Source organism: Triticum dicoccoides, chromosome 3B (assembly GCF_002162155.2).
Source record: "Triticum dicoccoides isolate Atlit2015 ecotype Zavitan chromosome 3B, WEW_v2.0, whole genome shotgun sequence".
Lineage (NCBI taxonomy): Eukaryota > Viridiplantae > Streptophyta > Magnoliopsida > Poales > Poaceae > Triticum > Triticum dicoccoides.
This window is the reverse complement of record NC_041385.1, coordinates 72645565-72652168: the sequence shown is the minus strand read 5'-3', so window position 1 is coordinate 72652168 and position 6604 is coordinate 72645565.

The following is a 6604-nucleotide window of genomic DNA, read 5'->3' as shown; positions in this document are numbered from 1 at the left end:
CTAGATCTCATCTAGAGGGGGCCGTCCCCCTTCCCCCTTCCCCTATAAATAGAGGGGCGAGGGGAGGGCAGCACAGAACATCCAAGGCACAGCCCCTCCCCTCCCCAACACCTCTCCTCCTCCGTTAAGTGCTTGGCGAAGCCCTGTCGGAGTACTGCCTCTCCACCATCACCACGCCGTCGTGCTGCTGCTGGAGCCTTCTTCCTCAACCTCTCCTTATCCCTTGCTGGATCAAGAAGGAGGAGACATCATCCGCTCCGTACGTGTGTTGAACGCGGAGGTGCTGTCCATTCGGCACTTGGTCATCGGTGATTTGGATCACGGCGAGTACGACTCCATCATCCCCGTTCTCTTGAACGCTTCCGCTCGCGATCTACAAAGGTATGTAGATGCACTCCTATGACTCGTTGCTTAGATGAACTCATAGATGGATCTTGGTGAAACCATAGGAAATTTTTTATTTTCTGCAACGTTCCCCAATAGTGGTATCAGAGCTAGGTCTATGTGTAGTTCTCTATTGCACGAGTAGAACACAATTCTGTTGTGGGCGTAGATCTTGTCAACTTGCTTGCCGCTACTAGTCTTATTTTGCTTCAGCGGTATTGTGGGATGAAGCGGCCCGGACCGACCTTACACGTACGCTTACGTGAGACAGGTTCCACCGACTGACATGCACTAGTTGCATAAGGTGGCTAGCGGGTGTCTGTCTCTCCCACTTTAGTTGGAGCGGATTCGATGAAAAGGGTCCTTATGAATGGTAAATAGAAGTTGATAATATCACGTTGTGGTTATTCGTAGGTAAGAAAACGTTCTTGCTAGAACCCAATTGCAGCCACGTAAAAGATGCAACAATAATTAGAGGACGTCTAACTTGTTTTTGCAGCAATTGTCATGTGATGTGATATGGCCAGAAGTTGTGATGAATGATGAATGACATATTGTGATGTATGAGATCATGTTCTTGTAATAGGAATCACGACTTGCATGTCGATGAGTATGACAACCGGCAGGAGCCATAGGAGTTGTCTTTATTCTTGTATGACCTGCGTGTCATCGAAGAACGCCATGTAAATTACTTTACTTTATTGCTAAACGCGTTAGTCATAGAAGTAGAAGTAGTCGTTGGCGTGACAACTTCATGAAGACACAATGATGGAGATCATGATGATGGAGATCATGGTGTCATGCCGGTGACAAAGATGATCATGGAGCCCCGAAGATGGAGATCAAAGGAGCTATATGATATTGGCCATATCATGTCACTATTATATAATTGCATGTGATGTTTATTATGTTTATGCATCTTGTTTACTTAGAACGACGGTAGTAAATAAGATGATCCCTTATAATAATTTCAATAAAGTGTTCCTCCTAACTGTGCGCCGTTGCTAAAGTTCGTCGTTTCGAAGCACCACGTGATGATTGGGTGTGATAGATCCTTACGTTCACATACAACGGGTGTAAGACAGTTTTACACATGCAAAACACTTAGGGTTAACTTGACGAGCCTAGCATGTACAGACATGGCCTCGGAACACAGAGACCGAAAGGTCGAACATGAGTCGTATGGAAGATACGATCAACATGGAGATGTTCACCGATGATGACTAGTCCGTCTCACGTGATGATCGGACACGGCCTAGTCGACTCGGATCGTGTAACACTTAGATGACTAGAGGGATGTCAATCTGAGTGAGAGTTCATTAAATAATTTGATTAGATGAACTTAATTATCATGAACTTAGTCTAAAGTCTTCGCAAAATATGTCTTGTAGATCAAATGGCCAACGCTCATGTCAACATGAACTTCAACGCGTTCCTAGAGAAAACCAAGCTGAAAGATGATGGCAGCAACTATTCGGACTGGGTCCGGAACCTGAGGATCATCCTCATAGCAGCCAAGAAATATTATGTCCTAGAAGCACCGCTAGGTGAAGCACCAATCCCAGAAAACCAAGACGTTATGAACACTTGGCAGTCACGTGCTGATGATTACTCCCTCATTCAGTGCGGCATGCTTTACAGCTTAGAACCGGGGCTCCAAAAGCGTTTTGATCGACATGGAGCATATGAGATGTTCGAGGAGCTGAAAATGGTTTTTCAAGCTCATGCCCGGGTCGAGAGATATGAAGTCTCCGACAAGTTCTATAGTTGTAAGATGGAGGAAAACAGTTCTGTCAGTGAGCACATACTCAAAATGACTGGGTTGCACAACCGCCTGTCCCAGCTGGAGATCAACCTCCCGGATGAGGCGGTCATTGACAGAATCCTTCAGTCGCTCCGACCGAGCTACAAGAGCTTTGTGTTGAACTATAATATGCAGGGGATGGTGAAGACCATTCCTGAAGTATTTTCAATGCTGAAGTCAGCAGAGGTTGAAATCAAGAAAGAACATCAAGTGTTGATGGTCAATAAGACCACTAAGTTCAAGAAGGGCAAGGGTAAGAAGAACTTCAAGAAGGACGGCAAAGATGTTGCCGCGCCCGGTAAGCCAGTTGCCGGGAAGAAGTCAAAGAATGGACCCAAGCCTGAGACTGAGTGCTTTTATTGCAAAGGGAAGGGTCACTGGAAGCGGAACTGCCCCAAATACTTAGCGGACAAGAAGGCCGGCAACACTAAAGGTATATTTGATATACATGTAATTGATGTGTACCTTACCAGTACTCGTAGTAACTCCTGGGTATTTGATACCGGTGCCGTTGCTCGTATTTGTAACTCACAGCAGGAGCTACAGAATAAGCGGAGACTGGCGAAGGACGAGGTGACAATGTGCGTCGGGAATGGTTCCAAGGTCGATGTGATCTTCGTCGGCACGCTACCTCTACATTTACCTACGGGATTAGTTTTAAACCTCAATAATTGTTATTTAGTGCCAAGTTTGAGCATGAACATTGTATCTGGATCTCGTTTGATGCGAGATGGCTACTCATTTAAATCCGAGAATAATGGTTGTTCTATTTATATGAGAGATATGTTTTATGGTCATGCCCCGATGGTCAATGGTTTATTCTTAATGAATCTCGAACGTAATGTTACACATATTCATAGTGTGAATACCAAAAGATGTAAAGTTGATAACGATAGTCCCACATACTTGTGGCACTGCCGCCTTGGTCACATTGGTGTCAAGCGCATGAAGAAGCTCCATGCTGATGGACTTTTAGAGTCTCTCGATTATGAATCATTTGACACATGCGAACCATGCCTCATGGGCAAAATGACCAAGACTCCATTCTCTGAAACAATGGAGCGAGCAACCAACTTATTGGAAATCATACATACTGATGTGTGTGGTCCAATGAGCGTTGAGGCTCGCGGAGGATATCGTTATGTTCTCACTCTCACTGATGACTTGAGTAGATATGGGTATGTCTACTTGATGAAACACAAGTCTGAGACCTTTGCAAAGTTCAAGGAGTTTCAGAATGAAGTAGAGAATCAACGTGACCGAAAGATAAAATTCTTACGATCGGATCGTGGAGGAGAATATTTAAGTCACGAATTTGGTACGCACTTAAGGAAATGTGGAATCATTTCACAACTCACGCCGCCTGGAACACCTCAGCGTAACGGTGTGTCCGAACATCGTAATCGCACTCTATTGGATATGGTGCGATCTATGATGTCTCTTACCGATTTACCGCTATCATTTTGGGGATACGCTCTAGAGACGGCTACATTCACTTTAAATAGGGCACCATCTAAATCCGTTGAGACGACACCGTATGAATTATGTTTTGGGAAGAAACCTAAGCTGTCGTTTCTAAAAGCTTGGGGATGTGATGCTTATGTCAAGAAACTTCAACCTGAAAAGCTCGAACCCAAGTCGGAAAAATGCGTCTTCATAGGATACCCTAAGGAAACCATTGGGTATACCTTCTACCTTAGATCCGAAGGCAAGATCTTTGTTGCCAAGAACGGATCCTTTCTGGAAAAAGAGTTTCTCTCGAAAGGAATAAGTGGGAGAAAAGTAGAACTCGATGAAGTACTTCCTCTTGAACCGGAAAGTAGTGTAGCTCAGGAAAATGTTCTTGTGGTGCCTACACCGACTGGAGAGAAAATTAATGATGATGATCAAGGTACTTCGGATCAAGTTGCTACTGAACTTCGTAGGTCCACAAGGACACGTTCCACACCAGAGTGGTATGGCAACCCTGTCCTGGAAATCATGTTGTTAGACAACGGTGAACCTTCGAACTATGAAGAAGCGATGGCGGGCCCAGATTCCAACAAATGGCTAGAAGCCATGCAATCCGAGATAGAATCCATGTATGAAAACAAAGTATGGACTTTGACTGACTTGCCCGATGATCGGCGAGTGATAGAAAACAAATGTATCTTTAAGAAGAAGACGGACGCGGATGGTAATGTCACCATCTATAAAGCTCGACTTGTCGCTAAGGGTTATCGGCAAGTTCAAGGGATTGACTACGATGAGACTTTCTCTCCCGTAGCGAAGCTTAAGTCCGTCCGAATCATGTTAGCAATTGCCGCATACTATGATTATGAGATATGGCAGATGGACATCAAAGCGGCATTCCTTAATGGTTATCTTAAGGAAGAGCTATATATGATGCAGCCGGAAGGTTTTGTCGATCCTAAGAATGCTAACAAAGTATGCAAGCTCCAGCGATCCATTTATGGGCTGGTGCAAGCATCTCGGAGTTGGAACATTCGCTTTGATGAGATGATCTAAGCGTTTCGGTTTATGCAGACTTATGGAGAAGCCTGCGTTTACAAGAAAGTGAGTGGGAGCTCTGTGGCATTTCTCATATTATATGTAGATGACATACTTTTGATGGGAAATGATATAGAATTCTTGGACAGCATTAAGGCCTACTTGAATAAGTGTTTTTCAATGAAGGACCTTGGAGAAGCTGCGTACATATTAGACATCAAGATCTATAGGGATAGATCGAGACGCCCCATAGGTCTTTCACAAAGCACATACCTTGATAAGATTTTGAAGAAGTTCAAAATGGATCAGTCCAAGAAAGGGTTCTTGCCTGTACTGCAAGGTGTGAGATTGAGCTCGGCTCAATGCCCGACCACGGCAGAAGATAAAGAAGAAATGAGCGTCATCCCCTATGCCTCAGCCATAGGATCTATTATGTATGCCATGTTGTGTACCAGACTAGATGTAAACCTTGCCGTAAGTTTGGTAGGTAGGTACCAAAGTAATCCCGACAAGGAACACTGGACAGCGGTCAAGAATATCCAGAAGTACCTGAAAAGGACAAATGACATGTTTCTAGTTTATGGAGGTGACAAAGAACTCGTCGTAAAGGGTTACGTCGACGCTAGCTTCGACACAGATCTGGATGACTCTAAGTCACAAACCGGATACGTGTATATGTTGAATGGTGGGGCAGTAAGCTGGTGCAGCTGCAAGCAGAGCATCGTGGCGGGATCTACATGGCAGCCTCGGAGGCAGCGCATGAAGCAATCTGGGTGAAGGAGTCCATCACCGACCTAGGAGTCATACCCAATGCGTCGGGGCCGATCAAACTCTTCTGTGACAACACTGGAGCTATTGCCCTTGCCAAGGAGCCCAGGTTTCACAAGAAGACCAGGCACATCAAGCGTCGTTTCAACTCCATCCGTGAAAATGTTCAAGATGGAGACATAGATATTTGCAAAGTACATACGGATCTGAATGTCGCAGATCCGTTGACTAAACCTCTTCCGCGAGCAAAACATGATCAACACCAGAACTCTATGGGTGTTCGATTCATCACAATGTAACTAGATTATTGACTCTAGTGCAAGTGGGAGACTGTTGGAAATATGCCCTAGAGGTAATAATAAAAGGATTATTATTATATTTCCTTGTTCATGATAATTGTCTTTTATTCATGCTATAAGTGTATTATCCGGAAATCGTAATACACGTGTGAATACATAGACCACAATACGTCCCTAGAAAACCTCTAGTTGGCTAGCTCGTTGGTCAATGGATAGTCATGGTTTCCTGACTATGGACATTAGATGTCGTTGACAACGGGATCACATCATTAGGAGAATGATGTGATGGACAAGACTCAATCCTAAGCATAGCACAAGATCATGTAGTTCGTTTTGCTAGAGCTTTTCCAATGTCAAGTATCTTTTCCTTAGACCATGAGATCGTGTAACTCCCGGATACCGTAGGAGTGCTTTGGGTGTACCAAACGTCACAACGTAACTGGGTGACTATAAAGGTGCACTACAGGTATCTCCGAAAGTGTCTGTTGGGTTGACACGGATCGAGACTGGGATTTGTCACTCCGTATGACGGAGAGGTATCTCTGGGCCCACTCGGTAATGCATCATCATAATGAGCTCAAAGTGACCAAGTGTTTGGTCACGAGATCATGCATTACGGTACGAGTAAAAGTGACTTGCCGGTAACGAGACTGAATGAGGTATTGGGATACCGACGATCGAGTCTCGGGCAAGTAACGTACCGTTTGACAAAGGGAATTGTATGCGGGGTTGACTGAATCCTCGACATCGTGGTTCATCCGATGAGATAATCGAGGAGCATGTGGGAGCCAACATGGGTATCCAGATCCCGCCGTTGGTTATTGACCGGAGAGCCGTCTCGGTCATGTCTGCATGTCTC